The sequence below is a fragment of the Excalfactoria chinensis genome, chromosome 2 (genome assembly GCF_039878825.1).
Source record: "Excalfactoria chinensis isolate bCotChi1 chromosome 2, bCotChi1.hap2, whole genome shotgun sequence".
Classification (NCBI taxonomy): domain Eukaryota; kingdom Metazoa; phylum Chordata; class Aves; order Galliformes; family Phasianidae; genus Excalfactoria; species Excalfactoria chinensis.
In genome coordinates, this window is record NC_092826.1 from 84,193,456 (window position 1) to 84,212,545 (window position 19,090).

The following is a 19,090-nucleotide window of genomic DNA, read 5'->3' on the forward strand; positions in this document are numbered from 1 at the left end:
TCAGTAGGTCTGTGATCAACCACAATACGTGGCTGTAGTTTGTGTGTTCAGTAGGAAAGGTATGTCCTTCAGTGTTTGCATTGTGAACACAACAGTCAGTGCAGAACCCCAAAACCCCCTGAATTTGCTACTGGCTCAGACAGCCATGCAGAAAGCTGGGGAGGCCAACCCAGTCACCTGCACGCAGCAGGTGGGAAGCTAGCAGTGGCCTGCATTGTCACGCTGTTGCCTGGCTCCCTGCAATGTGTAATGGGCTGCCTGCCCTTGGTCAGCCCTTCTGCCGTCCTCATGGGTCAGCTGCAGGTGGAGACAGAGGGGAGTGTACTTTGCTTTATGTCTCTGGGGAATCCTGTAATGATAATTTTCTGCCACTGTAATTGGTTTTACACTCTGTAGGCTATTTCCAAAGGAGAAAAAAAGGTTAGAAAGTATTTAAAGCAAAATAAAGGTTAGCCTTGACATGGAGAGAACACACAAATCAAGAGGAGAGACAATTTGGCAGGCTTTGTCAAGATTGCCTGTGGCATGGTACAGAAGCAGAGGCGTTAGCAGTGGTAACAAGTTTTTTCAGTCTCCGCTTCCAACTGCCCTTCCAGAGGTAAAGCAACTGGTTCTTCCTACTTCCATCTTTTACCTCTGCCCAGTTGGCAACTGGGTGATGCCAAGCAGATGAAAACAGCATAGTATCCCCTGTTATTGTCTTCACCTTCTAGATGGAAGCCACAACAACTCCGGAGTCCATGCTGGGGTATTCACCTCCAGCAAGAATCTGCTACCCACAGCATCACTTTTCATCTCCTGCCGACAGCCAGGAAAGACTGACATTTATCACTGCCATGCAAGGAGTGCCTTCGCTTCTTGCTGAAGCAATTCTCTGCCTCAGTGTGCAGAGAAGCTGAAGATATTATTTCACTTGGTTTTGTCATTGATACAGGTAAGAGGAAAAAAGAACCAAAATGAAAGAGTTAGATTCTTCCTCCCATGATAGAGTGTTGCCCATGATAGAGTGTTGATTAACCAAACAGGTGTATGCCTCAGTGATGGCACTAGTGTAAAGAGAAGCTCCCAGTGTTGCTGATTTTGTCTATATTTTTAGTCTTTTCCATGTGATTAATTAAGGATAGGCTGTTTTCCATGAACATTAAATTTCCTTTAATAAACTGGTGAAGTTTTTCCACAAACTGAAGGCCAATTCTGATCTCACTTACACCTGTGTAAACCTGGACTAACTCCATTGGAGCCCATCCATTTAATCTAATCTGTCTGTTCTCAAGTGTGTGAGGCATTAGGGTATCTTAGCACCCGCACTTATCCCCAGACTTACACCAGCATCACTGGGTTCAGTCTTAGTCACCAAGTCCTGTCCTTCATATATAATTTATCAGCCAGAATGATGTTAGGTGATTTGCACTCTGAAGTAATCATCACTGGGGCTACAGATGATGGATAGGTGGAGGGAGAGCAGATGGTATAAAAGATTAATCAAAAAGTGAGAGTCCATGCCACTGCCGGTCCACAGCTAAAGATCCTCTTGGGTGTGAAAAATGCTAGAATAATGGTGAGATATTTGTCTCTTGAATTTGTGCTATTACTAGGAAATCCTTTTACACTGCACAGGGATAAAAAGGCTGGCAGCATTTTCAGGAAAGCTGGTGGTCATCTGCTTGAGAAAGGACTTCTCCAAGGGCGCAGATGCACGAAGACAGCTCAGATTTGGTTATGTATTTTGGCAAGGGATGCCCTGTGCTTCCTGTGCTTTCCTCCCCACTCACACACTGGGGGCATGATCACAGTGTGCCTCTCTAACCTCAGTCCCTTAGTGTCCACCTTTCCTCATTCATTAGCACTGATCCCCCACAGATCCCCACTCTCCCCATCAGATTACCTCTCATACCCCTCCACTTCTTCCCTAGCAAAGTGTCTCCTTCCTTGTCCCATCAGATCGCTCCCTTCTGAATAGGGAGGGCATCAATGCTCCTGTGACAGCTGCTTTTCTACTTCCACTAGTAATGGCTTTTTTGTACCTTTCTTGCAGCTAAATCTCCTTCCTTCAGAGATGCTTCACCTTCCCCACTTGCATTCCCATTATTTTTTTCTCCTCTTGCTTCATCTTCATTTGGGTTTTCATTGGGACGCTTCAGGACCTCCTTGAAAGATGGGTCATGTACCTCCATGAGCAGAGTTTAAGCAGGCATGAGTTTGGAACCCCAAAAGCCAGACTGGAGCCAGAGACAGGCAAAAGGCAGGAAGGATGAGAGTTAGGACAAGGAATTAGGAAGCTAGCCCCACAGAATTGGTCAGCGTGAAAAGAAGTGTCAACACAGATCTATGTTCTTGATGACGTGCAAACTCACCACCAAACACTGCATATACTTTTTTTCTGAAGCTTTAGGGCAGTGAGAGAATCTTCTCCTTCACTCTAAACATTACGATCCTTTCATTTGTTGTCATGAAGCTTCAGCACTATGCCAAGCTCTGGCTCATGTTTTCAAGGACTTCCTTCACAGCACGAAGAAGCCATAAACCTAAAGACGTTACCTGTACTGGGCTACTTTTTGCAACTGTGTTGGATCTGGCAGGCATTAGCATGAGCCAGAAATGACTGCACCTCAAATTTGTTTTAAATTAAAGCTTCAATTTTGCAGGAACTCTTTATTGCCTCAGGCAAAAAGAGGGGTGGAATGACGTTTCACTCTTCCAACATAAACCTGAATTGAGAAAAGCCCTCTCTATGCTGGCTGTGCAGTTCTCTTGCAGCATTTCCTGTTCTACTATTCAATTTGGTTGCCATTGGCCAGCTTTAAAACCTGTGATTTTAATCTGCTGTAAATTGGTGCTGCTCTACTGAAATGTGGTTTTCAGACTGTGGTCTGTTGGTCCCCAGTGGTTTTGTGGAGTGCTTCAAAAGACTGCAAACGGTAACTAAGAAAAGCAGACCGCTACCAATAGGCTTAAATTGCCAATACAGGGACCTGTGCCTCTGCTGGAACATTTTTGGGGTGCCAAAATATGAAAATGACTAAAAAAGCAGTGCTGTTTTACAGTAGTTGAAGATCTGCTCCTGCTTGTTCACTTAAAAAAACAGTTTTGAAGACTTGACTGGAGAACAGTAAGCAAATATTACAGTTGAGGCTGTGAAGTACTGTGTAGTTCTAAAAGGATTTTGAAAGCAGTTTAAAATGCTGTCACATACACAGTACATCTGTAGATGAGCTGGCCTACTTGAACAGTAGGGGTTAGCAAAGTGCAGTTGGAATTATTTGAGCATGATATTTTGGAAAAGTGGTGTTCTGAATGACACTTTTGGAGGCCTATATCCATCTCTCCAAAATGAAAAATGAGTATTTGAAGTAATGCTTTAATATGGTTTTATGTAACATAACCTCTGCTAAAAAATGCATATAACCTCTTACTAACTTCAAAGCATTATGAGACCTTTCATTCAATTCCAGTAGTGTCACATTAATTTATCATGTTCTGAGTTCTAAGAGTTTTGTGTATTATTATACAAGTATACACAAACGTGTTCTTTGCACTATTTTATTTATTCTACTCTTAGAAGTGGCTAGAAAACACACATGCTGTTTCACTAAAGATTTTGAGGTTTAATGTTGTTCTTCAGAGCAAGAAAACCTGAAAACCCTTTACAAAGCAAGTTCAGGGTGTCTGAAGACAACAGTTTCCTCAAAGATGTCTAAACGACTTCCTTGAATTCTGCTACATATTTTCTTATGTTTCTTCCTGATGTTAACTTCAAAAAAATACTTGATTTCTGTAAATATTTTGATTTTGCAGTTCTTCATGTTCCATTTAAATAGGGCTTCTTATAAATCAGGTGATTTATAAGAGATTTTCATTCTCTGACTATAACACAGACTAATATGAAAGATTTGGAGATAGATTAAAATATCTACAGAGGCTGGAGAAGCTTGGATTTGGCAGCTAAATTCTGCTTGAGATCACAGAATTGTGGAATCATTCAATCATAGAATCATTTGATTTGGAAGGGACCTTAAAGACCATCTAGTTCCAACCTCCCCTGCCATGGGCAAGGACATCTCCCATTAGACCAGGTTGCTCAAAGCCCCATCCAGCCTGGACTTGAATACCTCCAAGGAGCAGAGTACCCACATCTTCTCTGGGCAGCCTGTTCCAGTCTCTCACCACCCTCACAGAATTTCTTCCTTACATCCAGACTAAATCTACCCTCTTCCAGTTTATAGCCATTTCCCCTCATCCTATTGCTTACATGCCCTTGTAAGAAGTCTCTCCCCAGCTTTCCTGTAGGCCCCCTTCAGGTATTCACTTGAGATCAACTCGGTTTATTTTGGCAGTTTCCTACAGCATGCAGAGAAGAAAAAATCTTTCTTGCAGGAAAAGTCTGTCTGCTAAATTCTGCTCTCTGGACGAGAGCGACTTACACTGACTGCACTGAACTACATGCACACAGTGAGACAGGCAGCATGCAGTTTGTGTGAGGAGCTGGGGCTGTTTTCACATCAGAGAGTCACAGAATCACAGAATCGTGTAATGGACAGGGACGTGTACAGCTAGATTAGGTTCCTGAGCTGCATCTCCTCTCTCCCTTTCTTAGCACTGGTTTACAACTCTATTTGGTGATTTGCTCCCATCTTTTCTGCTCCAAGGCTTCTGGAGAAATGTGTTATCCTACAGCCACTCATTAATAAGTAAATAAGCTTTCCCAAAAAAGCAACTGGAACATTACATGAGGTAGCAGAACCCAGTGTGCTCTGTGAGACGAAAGGAAGGTGAGTGAGGCTACTGCAGAGGGAAAACCATTTTGTAGCAATGGTTCCACATATGTTCTGTCTTTAACCTTTGCCCTCTCTGAATACTTGCCATGTGCAAATGATATGCGTTTCATATAGATCTAAGCCATGCCATATTTTTTATATAGATTACCTACGTGTAGTGAGTACAGTCTATGATAGATAGCAGAGGTTTGTTAGTTCATATCAACATATGATCTCGCTGGTATCTAAAACATATGCTACTTACCATAGCATTTGCATGTGCATTCGTATGTTTTTGTTCCACTTGGGTTATCTTAGAGCCTTAGGGTCTACCCATTTGCAAATGTTTGACTTAGATGAATGCAAAACCACCATATGTAAATGTAATTGTGGGGGCGAGAAGGAGGATTCTTCAAAAATATGGTTTATCTTCCTCCTTTCTTGTCAGCTTGTGTATTTATATGCATGTGTTGCTGTCACACACTTATCAGAACTCAGTTTTGGGACAAGCAGTCATAAAGCTGCATCTTGTAGCACCATGTAAGGTATAGAATAGGGAATCTAGGCTTCTTCTTTCACCTGAAATACAGGCGGGAATTCCTATTTTCCTCACTTCACACTTAAACATCTCCCACAGTCATATGTACACCTACAAGCTAATTTCCCCATTATGAACTGGATCATCCATGCTGCAAATGGAATATTGACTGCAGAAGGTTACAGTGAGGCAAACTCATGCTATTTTCTCTTCATGGAGCAGATGTATCGACAGTTCATAAGTTATTCATGCTTGCTGGCCTCAGGGATCCATTTATATAAGCTAGAGAGATATATTGGGTGCCTGCCTATCTCTTATGCTTGCCTATCATATGGCCCTCATAAACATAATCGTATCCCAATTTATAGCATGTCATCATGACAACACGCTTTTGAGGAAGAGAATTGCAATTAATCCCATTTTTCTCATGACAAAAAAAGATCTGGAGGATACAATATAGTTTCCTCATACCTAAAGAAGTTCATCCTGGCTCTCAGAAGTCACAAACTTTGTCATCTGTTGGACTCCTGTTACTTTAAAGTATGTAAAATATCTCCTGTCAAACACTCAAATAACGGAAGCCTGCATATCCCATCTTGGCTTCCGTAACTCCAGCTGTAAGCATTGGCCTTGTATGAGACCTGTTCTTGAGGGATGGTGCTATGTTCACTATGTCCCACTCAGCTTTTGCCTCCCCTTCTGCTGCAAATGAAATTTGCCTACTGGTACCAGCCAAGGGCTATGTCACAGGTTTTAATATTTCCATCCCTGTCCAGGGACATTGACTGGTCAGATTCATTTGGTTTGGTTTGCATTCTGTGACAACTTGCACAAAGGTATGTCCAGTGACTTTGTGCTTAATGTATGTTTTGTGTTATGTGCATCATTTCCTGTTCTTCGTTTACTGTCAGATTTGCTTATTGTCTAATGCAGCTGTGGATGCCAGATTCTGATTAGTATGGAGCAGAGATGTACCAGGTTATCTCTGAGCACAGCTCATCTGCTCCTGTGGAAAAGCTCTAGGGAAAGCCATGGATGCATTGTTGAATTAATCAGGAGGTAGAACTGTTCTTGGAAGACACAGCACTTTCTCCTCTGAAGGATAAGACATGGCCGGATGCCAAGAGTTGGGAATGGGGGCATAATTAAAGACCCAAATAAAGGAAGAAGTTCTTTTCCCTGTAAAGATGAAGCATTTTTCTAAGACTTGATTTCTTACACTGCTTGGAAATCATCAGTTCCACCCTTTCTTTTTTTTTATCTTCTGCTTCAGTTGCAGATTTTCCATCTTACTCAGCAGTCCAGTTAGGAGAAATGCAATTTCCTTCCTCTTTGATGCTTGCAGATGCTAGATGCAGAAAAGGGCAACTGAAGGAAGAGTGCAGGCCACACCATTTGTGGCATGGTTTGTCCCTCCTAGTATGAATGACAGAGAAGACTACCATGACCCTTTTCAGCTTTGTTCTCAGTATTACTCCACCAACATCATCAGAATTTGTTCCATGCACACATTTAGCCTCATTGCAGTTCCTTGACGAAGATCAACATTTCTCAGATGTACATATGTGTGCATTAGCACACATGCAGAGTGATTTATAGAGACAGTAGTGTTTAATGGCTCCACTTACTGCCAGGTGTTGAAGTGCAATAGGGTTACAGTGCGTTTCATACTTATGCAGCAGCAGGACAAGAGTTCTAGACCATGGTGTAAATCCTTTTGGATTTCTAACTGTATAACTGCACATTCAATGATGCCACCTTTTCCCACTCGCTCCCAGTGCTCTCTGCCTGCCCGGATATATTTCCTTTCATTTTCATGCAGAATATGTCCCTGTCTCATAACTGTGTAAATCAACCCGCTCTTTTGATTCCTCCCACCAGCACAGCTGTACATCAGAGCAGGGTCCCATGTCTCCCAGCGTGGGATGCCTGCCGTGGCGAACGAGCAAAGAAGCTACCGGAGATCTGCACTTCTGTTTACTTAGCCTCTATGTAAAAACACATATACATATTTTTTTAAACATGCAGACATCCGCCGGAGCTAGCATTGTTTTCATTGATTGCTGCTGCTGGAGCTCTGGAGGCAGCAGTGCTGATCCATATGGAAACAAGGTTTCCATAAATCTGTCAGACTTCAGTTCTCTTGCAGAGCCTCATCCGGTTGCTTACTCCTATTTTCTTTTCCTTGTTTTCAATCCCTGATTGAGTTGAGTTCAAACAAGCCACTTATTTGGCAGTGCCCTTGAAACAAAGGTCTGGTTCAATTGTGCCTCTGAAATCCAGGGAACATACGGTTTCCTCATGCACTCAGAAAATGGATATTTGCAGGTACATGTGCATTTGCTGTCCGATGTCCTCTGGCACACAAGGGTAGAGCTCTCTGGCATACCTCATTTTAGCATGCAGGGGCTGAGTGCTTTTCAAAACCAGGGATTAGGCGCTTTCTTCTGTGAAGGAGCGGCTATTAACATTTGATGCCTTCTGTCTTGCCTGCTGCTTTATGCTCCATTGGCGCTGTTTCAGCAATGACATTATCATGGGATTGAGCAGCTCAGGGGATTGAAAAAGGGCTGCAGAGTCTTTGCCCTCTAGATCAACAGTTCATTGCTGACCTGAGCAAATACTGGCTGAACATTAGTATCTGAAATGTGCTGGGCATCTTCTTTCCTGTTCCTGGAAAACATGTCCCATTGCTCCCCAGCACAAAATGTTGCTTTTCTAGGCATTTTCTGAGGTAGATGCAAAGATATTTAAAGCTAGAAAATGGCCTTTTAGAGACAGTGTCAAGGCAGACTGGCCAAGCAGTGTGAGCTTAGTGTGCAGACTTGTCCTCCACTTTTTTCTCACTGTCACCTGCACCAGAGTTACCTGTATGGCCATGGAGAAAGCCTCTTAATGGCGTTACCTAAGGACATAACAGAGTGGGAGAGCACACCAGACTGAGAGGGTTGTTCATAAGTAAAGGCATTTGCAGGTTAAGTAAAATCACGAAATCACAGAATCATGGCCTAGGAAGGGACCTCTGGAGACCGTTGAGACCACCCTCCTTGCGAGTTCCCTATAGTGAGTTGTACAGGAAGATGTCTAGATGGGTCTTGAATATCTCCAGGGAAGTAGACTCCACAGCCTCTCTGGGCAGCCTGTTCCAGTGCGTTGTCACCCTCACAGTAATGATGTTCTTCTTCATGTTCATTTGAAGCTTCCCCTGTGTCAGTTTGTGCCCACTGCCCCTTGTTCTACTGCTGCACGGCACTGAAAAGAGTCTGACCCCAATATTTATGATCAACACGGCAAGAGACTTTAGACTTTCACCATCCATTCCTGCCTTCCTGAGGAAGAGTATGTACATTGAGAGGAAACGGGACACCAGTTAATTGTCACCTTTCATATTCAGAAGATGATATGGTGATAAAATCAAAAGTGTTTTATTTTCTTCAGATGGGGCAAACTGCGTGTATGAGAATTTGCTATCCATATGATACAAGGCACCACATAGATACCACATGCCTGACCTGCTCTAAAACCATCTGTCATCAGCTCTAGGCAGCACCCATTCATCTTGGTGGAGCAGTCCTGACAGTTGGTTTAGTGGCCTGTTTACATTCACAAGCCTACCAGTGCTGCAGCTGGCTTAACTAGCTTGTTAATATTGTTTACTGTACTTTGCTGTTTAACCGGTGTGATGATAAGCAATCTAAAATTTAGTGGCTTTCCAAAGCTTTTCATGAAAGAGTGGCATTGGCATGGAAGTACTAAATCAAGGCTTGCAATGATTCAGCCGACAGCTCTGTCCTTCGCTCTTACCCTTATCATTGTGCTTTCTCCCCTGGAATATAGAACAGCCTTTGAATTCTTCAGCTTAGGTGGTTGCATTACATGACCTTATTACATTTAAGGACACATATTAATTTAATTTCTACAAAGTGTGTGTATTTGGATTCCATTCTTTTCTGGCAAGAATCAGGATGGGAAAGTATCCCTCCAGGGCCCGCTGCTACAACCCTTACGCCCTCCTCTCCCCTCCCTGACACTGAGCATTTCACCTAGCAAATGCAGCCTGCCATGAAACCCATCACTCTAAGAATCAGCTGGCGGGAGGGCAGTGTGCCTGTGATCAGCCACACTGTTAATCCCTGGCACTGAAGAACAAAAGGGAAGGAGGAAACCTAAAGGCCTTCTTCACACTGTGTACACATGGCCATAAAAGACGTTGCTATCCAGGCAGCACCATGACTGTTTGCCTTCCCCCTGCCTTTTCCTGTAATACTCTCTCCACGGGCAATATTTGCCTCCCTCCTTAGTTGCCATGCTACTGTCCTTTCCCTTTTAATCCCCATTAAAGAGTCAGCTCTCCTGTGATTTCCTCAGGAAATGGGAAAAACTTAGTAAATTCTTGAGTCTTTTGCCCGCTCCCTTCCCCTTCAGTATTCTGCACGTCTGCCTATTAGATTATAAGTGATTTGTAAAGGGGCTTAGCTTTAGTAGGGATCTTGTACATTGTCAGCTGCATTGTCATCAGTAAATGCACACTTTACCCAGGCTTCTTGCTTTCTTCTTTTTCCTTTTAAAAATGAAAAATCCCTTGAAGCTCTAAAATAAAACTACAAATGCACAAAGGTTTAACTGTGGTGCTTTAAACAGGTACTCTATCCACAGCACTGTTTGAACAGTGAATACTAGCATTTGTGACAATCTAACAGTGATGCTTTGTCTGGTGGTAAAAGTCTAATTGCTCTCCATGACGGCTAATAAATCCAGATGGGTTTCGAAGTTAAAATTTGGATTTTGAGCTAGCCGTGTTGTACACTGCTAAGCAATGTTTCCACCACACAAGCTTGTATGTGCATCCATTTCTTTATGAAATGATTTTATTTCATGGACAAAACAATGCATTACCCTTTTTAATTGATATGTATTTATTTGTCCTCTGTAACTAGGGCACTTGTTGGTAGAATTCTGTGCGCTGAAGTATAGAGAGCAGGCACTGTACACTACGGTATCACACTGAGAAGTTGGTGTGACCAAAGAGGAGGAGCCTGTTTAATCACCAGGACATGTTGGAAGATGTGTTCTAATTTAGACTTCCTATGTGAATAGGAAAAAATACCTTGTTTATCAAGTGTCTTCAGACTGTTTAGTAGGAAACAGGTCAAGTTCCCAAGAAGTCTGGAAATTTGGACCTTGGTCTCTCCTTGCCTAAGTTGTACTCATGAAAATTTGTTTTGTCTAGGATGAATTTGATTCCTTACTGTCAGTGTTTCATAGTGAAAATCAGATCCTGCATCGAGGATTCTTTGTTTCGAAGAATCCCCAGATGCTGCTGTTCTATTGTCATTTTGAAGTTATGCATGGTGGCAGAGCAGCTGGCAAGATTACATTTAGACAGTGCAGGTACATCTTCATAGAATCATAGAATGGCCTGGGTTGAAAAGAACCACAGTGATCATCCAGTTTCAACACCCCTGCTATATGCAAGGTCTCCAACCACCAGACCAGGCTACCCAGAGCCACATCCAGCCTGGCCTTGAATGCCTGCAGGGATGGGGCACCCACAACTTCCTTGGGCAACCTGTTCCAGTGTGTCACCACCCTCTGAGTGAAAAACCTCCTCCTAATATCTAACCTAAACCTCCCCTGTCTCAGTTTAAAACCATTTCCCCTTGCCCTATCACTATCCACCCTTGTAAACAGCTGTTCCTCCTCCCTTATAAGCTTTATAAGCTCCCTTCAAATATTGGAAGGCCACAATGAAGTCTTCCTAGAGCCTTCTCTTCTCCAAGCCAAAGGCTTGAAGCTGAACAGATAGGAGAATTATCTAACTGCTAGACTGGGTCCAGACACTGGCTGCTCTGAGGCTAAAGCAGAGAGTTGGTGGTCTGGAGACATTATGGCATCTCCAAGGAAGGTGAGAGAAGTGATTATCTGGCTTCAGGTCTTACCCAGAATTTCTGAAGAGTTGACCCAAGATTCAGCCTGCTGTAGATATCCACGTGAAGAAATTTGGTTTTGTTGTAGAGCAGATGGATGTGACCTGCACAACCTGCCATCATTTTTAAGCAAATGTAAAAGCTTGCCTATCAAAGGAAGGCAGCACCTCCTGTTTGCTGAGGTGCAGGCAGTGCTAAAGGGTTGACATGTAAAGAGCTTGCCCTGCTAATGGATCGGGATTTTTATAGACAGAAGGGATATGCCGTAGTCGGAGTGGTAAATCTGTAATGACAGACGTTCGTTCTATATTTGTGAATGACCTGATTTGGCATGCATGTAGTTCATTCTCCTGACAATAATGGAAACATGTGTGAGACAGACAGAGAAATAAAGCTGTGCTTAAAGCAAAGTTATAAATTTATAAATGTTTTGGTATGAAGCATTTTCCCCACCTTGATTTCTTGCCTTGTTTTAAAATAAATAAATAATAAAAAGCCCCTGTTTGAATAGTCTTTGAAAAATCTTTCAGCTCTCCTCTTTTCTCCTCCCTCACCTCCCTTCTAAGCTCTGGAGATGAGTGTAAGACATCTGTCAAAGCTGTGGTAATGAATTTATCCTGATTTGCAAGGACCCCAGGAGTCTGGCAGAGCATCCCTGGCTGCTTCTGCCCCATGGCTGTGCAATTGCTGTCCCTGGGAAGCTGAGGATGGGTACCATCATGGGACAGACTATGCTGTCCTAGTGTGAATTTGTCCCTGATCTGGAGAGAGAGGGAGGGAGATGCAGTTTGGAATGCAGGGCACTGGAAACCTCAGAAAATGTCATCACAGTGCCCTCATAGAAGAGTCTTTCTTGCTTTCTACCCCACATTCTCCCCCTTTCCTCCCTCCCTCCCTCCTTCAGGAAAAATTCTTGAACTCCTCTGGCTTGGTACCAACTATTCTTTAGGCTCTGAAGCCAGAAAAGCTCACTGGGGATGGAGAAATTGCCGTACACAATGGTTTTGAGAACTAATAACACATGCATGCAGTCCAGCCTTGAATTATGTGAAATACGGTGCATAGCTTTCAATCCTATTCTGTCAGAGGCCTTGACTGCTTAAAAGCCTTCCAGTGCCTCTCCCCCCTCTCCCACTCCCTAAAATAAAATAAATCCCACATGCTTTCTCTTGACTTCCAGCATGTGTGACCATAACCGTGCCTCCACTGCTGGCAGTGCGCCTGACCTGTCAGCCTCAGCCGGGGACAGAGGAGTGGTGAAGGATGCTTGCCGGACAGCAGGGCTGGAAGGGCATGCAAGACCTGCAGGAGCCACAGGGGACATGGGGCCAGGGCTGGCCCTGTAGAGGGACAGGAGGGCAGAACGTTGCTACTTGCCGAGTTGAGTGGGGACAGGGCTTGAGAATCAGCCTTGGTGGCTGCTCTGTTCTTGAAGAGCTGCATGAGGCTTGTGGCTATTGCCGTGGGCAGCAGTGAAATCAGGGGGCACCTACCAGTGGGCTAATTATGTTGGTGTGTAGTACACCTGCAGCCTGTGATTCTTTTGTCCTGAGTTAATGCAGAGCTCCTCCGTCAGCAGATGAATGAGTTCCCTATGCTCATCACATTTCTGAATAAGGACAGGTGGGGCACTGGTTTTGCCAGCAAGACAGGCAGCCCTGCTCAGTACATGGCTCCTTTTGCACAGTCCCTAGCATGGCTGTTTACATTCGTTAAATGCTAGTGTGGATTGCAGAAATCTCCAGACAAGATAACTCCTGGAAGGTGTCTAGTAGAATGGTTATCAATCCCGATTACGACCTTTAGCAAGAGAAGTGATAGAAAAATCAATTTAATGCTGGAAGAACTTTTACCACTGAAAGACAACTCATGGAACTTAATTGCTTGAAATAGTTTAAACTTGAAGTAAGCACAATTCTGGAAAAATCTATCAGAAATAGGAGGCATGTACCCACTGGGGTAACATCTTCCTCTAATCTCTGAGATACTCATTTTCAATGAATAAGGCTTATGAGAGGCTTATTATTTCAGCAGTGGCATAATTAGCCCCCATTATAATTATGCTTCTGTACCCATACCATGCCCTCTCCAAATGGATGTTACTGAGCTGTTACCTGTGGGCCCTTAAGGTAACTACTGTACCATCATCTGTGTTGGGTGTGTATTTCTTCCCAGGTTGTCCTCAAGGAGAAGATAGAGGAAGGAGGGGGAGATGTCGCCATGGTTGGAAGAGAGAAAGGGAGAGAGGACTGAACATCCAGAGCAAGTTCATTGGACATGCCAGAAGAAGAAGAGCAGAGGAGCTGCACTGGGGCCTCCAGGCTCTCATCCTCACACTCAAAACTTCTGTCTAAACAAGGCTTTGTGCTCCTGCTAACAGTATGAACATTCAGCTTGACAGTGTTGTTGTATTATTGGTGCACTTTCCTGTTATCTTCACTGTTTGTATTTTGCCTCATTTTACTATGATTGCTGTAGCTTTTGGATGTAAACAAGTACATCATCATGCTAGACATTTAAAGAAACAATGACCCATGGAGCTTAGATCCTATTCAGACTAGACTGAAAATGCTGTGAGCAACCTGGCCTGATACCATGGCAGCCCTTCTTGAGTAAGTGGTAAGAATAGAGGCCTCCTGGGTTCTTTACAACCTGAATTGTCCTATGAACTTGATTAGCTTTTTTGAGTTTTTTATGTTAAAAATAGACTGTTCTCCCTAATCTGTAGGCAGATACCAGCTAAGTTGTTGATGGAATCTTGTTCTGGAACTTCTGAAGGATGCTGTTATTGTGGGGATGTAGACAGTCTGTCTTTCTTCTCGCCTGCATCTTAGTGACCAGGGCAAGGAGTATTGTTAGCAGCCTAGCACTTTTTCCTTAAGCTCAGTTTAGTCATTACTCACTGATCAGTCACACTTCCAATGGTGGCTGAATACAGCAAAGCATGTTTTGTTGTTTTTCTTTTCGTCTGGTGATAAGTGCTTATTTGCATAGCCTTTTTTGTTTTACTTAACGTGGTTGCTTTCTTTCTGCAGAGATGTGCACTTTCTCCTCACCCTTCCTCCTCCTCACCTTCCCTCTTCCAAATACTTTCAATGCCAGGATGACAGCTCTAAGGCTGCTGTCAGTCCCTTGGGTGTTTCAAACCAAGGACTTTAATCACAGCATGATGCCATCGTGTGAGCAAAAATGATATTGATGGTGTTTTCTAATATGCTGGTTTTTTTAATGAAAATGTTAAAAATAAATCTTTTAGGGGAATTTCACATTTTAATGCTCAGTGGTTTGAATGTGTGGTAATACTTTTTGCATTTAGAATGCTTAATTTTAAAAGATTATATGGATAAAGATCTGTAATTAACTGATAAACATTAAAACATTAACTGATAAAGATTTATAAGACTGAGGAGGAAAATTATAAGTTTTCCCTCTCCAATGCACTCTTTCAAGGAGTGATAAAGGAGGAAACAGAAATATGGCCTTCAGTACGGCTTGAATATAGTTTGCCTTGTTGCACCATTGCTGAATGAACTTGACATACATTTATTTATTTGAGAAAGGCAGATAGAGAGAAGTTGATTTCAGTCTAACTGTAATACTCTGTTTTCTGGGAATCTATCTTGGGCCAAGAACTGCAGTAATAAAGAATCAAAGTGGATGGTATTCCTTCTGTATTTGTCATCCAGAACTCAATAGAAACCACTACTTGCATAATAGAAGATCAGATATGTGGCAAGAACAACACTGATTTTACACAGTGGGTAAATGAATTTTCCTACCTTTCTACATTTTTCAAAAGTAGAATGAGAAGTAGATGCAAATCCTCCTACTGTTGGGAATTCAGAAGAAATAACTCCTTTGACTTTGCCTCTGGGATTGGTCCATTGGACCTCAGAACTTCAATTCTGATGATTCCAGCCTGGGTCCAACAGACCTTACTACGACTCTGCTGGGGAGACTAAGCCTTGTTTGTTGCTACCATTGCTTTCCACGGCACACTGAAACTTCCCTGTTATTGTGCCAGTGTCAAATCCAGCCTGCTATTTAAATCCATCTTCTATGCAACTATTTTCAACAACGATGTTTTCCTTTTCTGGGTTTTTATTAAATGCTTCGTACTGTGGCTAGTTCAGGTACCTTGATATAATGCTTCTGTAGAACAGTACCAAGGTTTAATGATCTGCACAGTCCTAATGATGTTGCTCCTTTTGCCTCTCTGCCCTGTTTGTGTGCAACATCGAACCTGTTTATGATCATTTCTGCCAGCTGAAAGATACAGTGACTATTAGTAATGTATAGGATGTTTACTAGGTTTTACTTAACAGCTGTGTCTTTTGCTATGATGAGGTGCTTTTGTGTCAAGACTTTTGCATTCATTTGGGTCAGTTCATTGTCTTTCATTAACTATGTTTCAAAAAGAAATGTGCACCTCAGTACTTCCAAATACAGACCTGTCAGCCTTGAATCAACTGCAATGCTCATGGAAGGTCAATGCAAACCCCAGAGGCTTGAGCATTTTCTGAGGAGAGAGGACCACCCAACACTGCTTCTGTGGTTTGTGGGGAAATGGGGCTCTGTTGTTGGCAAAGAGTCAGTGTGGTTTCAGCATGCCAGGAGTTATTGTTGACAGTTCTTTATTCTCCCAGGAGGTGAGATCAGGCACCAGGTAGGTACAGCTCTCAGTGGGCCAACAGCCATCATCATTGTGTGCCTCTGGTGGCGCAGCGGTAGAATTCCCGTTTGCAACACCAGGGGGCTCGGGTTCGAATCCCCCCCTGTGGAGCAGGGGGTAGAAGTGCCGCTCTGCTACACAGAGGGCTCGAATCCCGGGAGTTGGACTCGATGATCTCTAAGGTCCCTTCCAACTCGCACAGTACTATGATACTATGATGATTATCATCCTCACTAGTTCCATACTCGGGAGCTCAGGCCGTCTGCCTGCATTGCAGCAGAGTCATGAGATGGTGGATATCAGACTTTATCAAAAGCATCTCTGGTGACTTCTTTGGTGGGGCAAGACATGTCTGTGATGCCGGTCTTTCTGATCATCTGCAAGAATAGGAGCCTTTCCTACACAAGTAGAATGGGTAGAGGTAAGATTATCCTGTGACTGTATCAAAACCAGAGTCCCAGCGGACATGAACATACAATTCAGATACTTGTCCACCCAACATTTTGGCACTCCTGGCACTCACTCAGCTCCTTTCAGTTTTTATTTTTCCTGATATATTAAAAAGCTTCCTTGATGTGAAAAATCATTGTGGCATGACAAATTTCATCTTATTTCACCTAGAAACAATTCTTTAAAAATTCTTAGTAACTGGATGAAGATCTTTCTTCAGAAATCATGTCCAAGGCTGGCAGCTTTGTTATCTTTGATCTCCCTACCTATGCTTTGACACTGAGACCTACTTGAGGATGCTCAACTTTACCTTCCCCTGGCTCCACAGGCTCAAGTCACTTCAGCTGGAGAAATAGCTTCACGAAATGTTGATTCAAAAACAAGAGAAGATTAGTCATACTGCTTTGCTAATTACATTGGCCATATTAATGGCACAGACTGCTCATTTTCAGGCTCTGTTGGAAAGATTACCCAGGGAGGTGTTATTCTCTCAGTACAGTGTCAGATGTCACCCTGTAGGATATTAAAACCAAGTCAAGATTGTGTTAAAAAACATTGTTTTTGTCTGTACAGTAACACATACAACGCTAAATTTCAGTAAAAAGAAATCTCTTAGCTGAAGAAATGTTAATGTGGGCTGCCAAATGGAATAGATTTTCCATAGTTCACTGTTAGTGTAAGACCTCAGCTTGCACGGAATAGGCTGTCTTCTAATGAACAGTTCCTTAATGAGAGCAGAGAATCAGAGTTTCACATCTAGATGAATGACAATAAAGTTGGGAAGGTGTTGTTTCTGTTTTTCTTTCTTTTTCTCTTAACACATGCAGTAATTGGCCTTAAATAAAACAGAGTAGAACAATAGATTTATGGTATTTTTGTGAAGAAAAACCAGATTTCAGGCATTCAGGGAAACAAGCTCCCCTTTTATGAGGTAATTATGATTTAGTGTTTACTGTCTCCCTGTTGAGTCTGGGTTGCTTTTAAAGTGGCTCTGGGATGCATGTCAAAAATGGAATTTACAGTCAAACGTTTTCAACATGTAAAGTGCAGGAAGCATACATTATTTTTTCTAAGTAGTATTTCCTCTGTGCCTCTACCTTGCTTCTTTTCAGAAGAATGCCTATAAATTGTCCCCTATGGACAGGTTGCTGAATCATCAGAAAATAGTTATTTTGAAAGAGTTTAGAAAGTCCTTTAAGAATTCAGATGTTTCTTCTAATAGCAGTCATCTTTCAAAGTCCACTTCCACCTTCCACTTAGAAGTCAAACTTTAGTTGATTTATAAGGATCAGAATCAAGTAGAGAAGATGACCTCTCACGCAGGCTCACCATTAGGTTTATTTCTTGTTTAGCTTGAGGAGAAGTCTTGGCTTGGAAGAAGGTTCCATTCAGGGTTAGTCTGGGGGCATTCTGGGAAATGAGGCAGTAACACTTCTGCTCTTTGTCCATTAACTTACCATGCACATTCAGCAATCTGTCCTAACAGCACGCAGCAGGTATGTGCTCAGCAAACCCAGAGTATCACTCACATCCCTGCAGCTTCTGAAGAAGACAAATGTCTCCAAAAAAATGTCTCCAAATTGCTGATTTCTCACCTGTACAATTTACTTCTAATCCCCTTTCCCTTCCTACACTACTACCAAATTTTCAAGCAGTAGGTAGGATTTTGGAGCCATTTAGGAGAAAAGACTATCAACAAAATGCTAAGAACTGTGGTGTGCGTGGGACTGCACACCAAGTAACTTTGGCTGCAGCACAAGTCTGGTTGTGGGTGACATACAAATTTGTCAGGGCTACTGGTGCTCAAATTATGTGCTTGTGTGGTCTAAGAGATTGCTTTTGCTTTACAGTCTTCCAGCATGCAACTTCTCTAAATGACCAGTAGCACAGAAAAAGAGTGCTTCAGCCCTAACAGAAAATATCAATTAAAAGTACAAGAAAATGACTATCCTTAGAAAAAAAAAGGTGGAAATACAGTCAACATTGTCAAATGGTGAATTTGCATCAGCTCTTGGTTTGATTGAAGTGGAGGAACCTATTGTAAGGTCAATAAACAGAGATATGGACTCATTAAAAACAATGCAAAACACAAGTGTTTTATCTATGAAGACAACTGGTCCAAAAAGTATTGAAGGCTAGATATTCAGCTTTGAAATAAAAGGGCACAGGTGATTCCCAGTATTGCAGAAATTGATTAGCAGTGAGCTTTAGTCATGAACAGTACTGTTGTGCAAGTAAGCTGACATTTAAGTCTTGCTGATCCTCACTAACACGCTTATTTATCTGCCTATCTCCTCTGGCTGATCTGCACGCAAATGTTCAAGCTGGTTTTTCTCCACCACCACCTCAGTTATGCAACCAAGAGCCCAAGGAGTGATTGCTAATTCTCAAATGCTGTATTTATGACAAACATTGATGCAATTAGTTGGCGTGATGGGCAAAGCAAATAAGTTGCAGGTTGAGTGACTTTTGGAAGAGTTTCAACATCTGACAAGCCTCGGAAAACACTCTTGCTGTGTAGAACTCGATAGTCATCAAGGCAATTAATGATGTTTGGAAAGCAGTATGGAAGGGTTAACACTCACAGCTCTAAAGGGTTTGGGGAAAAAGATGATGTTGTAGTTCAAACAGTAAGCCTTGAGTTTGGCAAAACAGAAGAGACTGGTATTCAAGAGATTTACATGGAGCTAAATGCACTGAACAAGGGCTGAGGAAGAGAAGAGAGAAAGGCAATAATAATGTGGAAGGA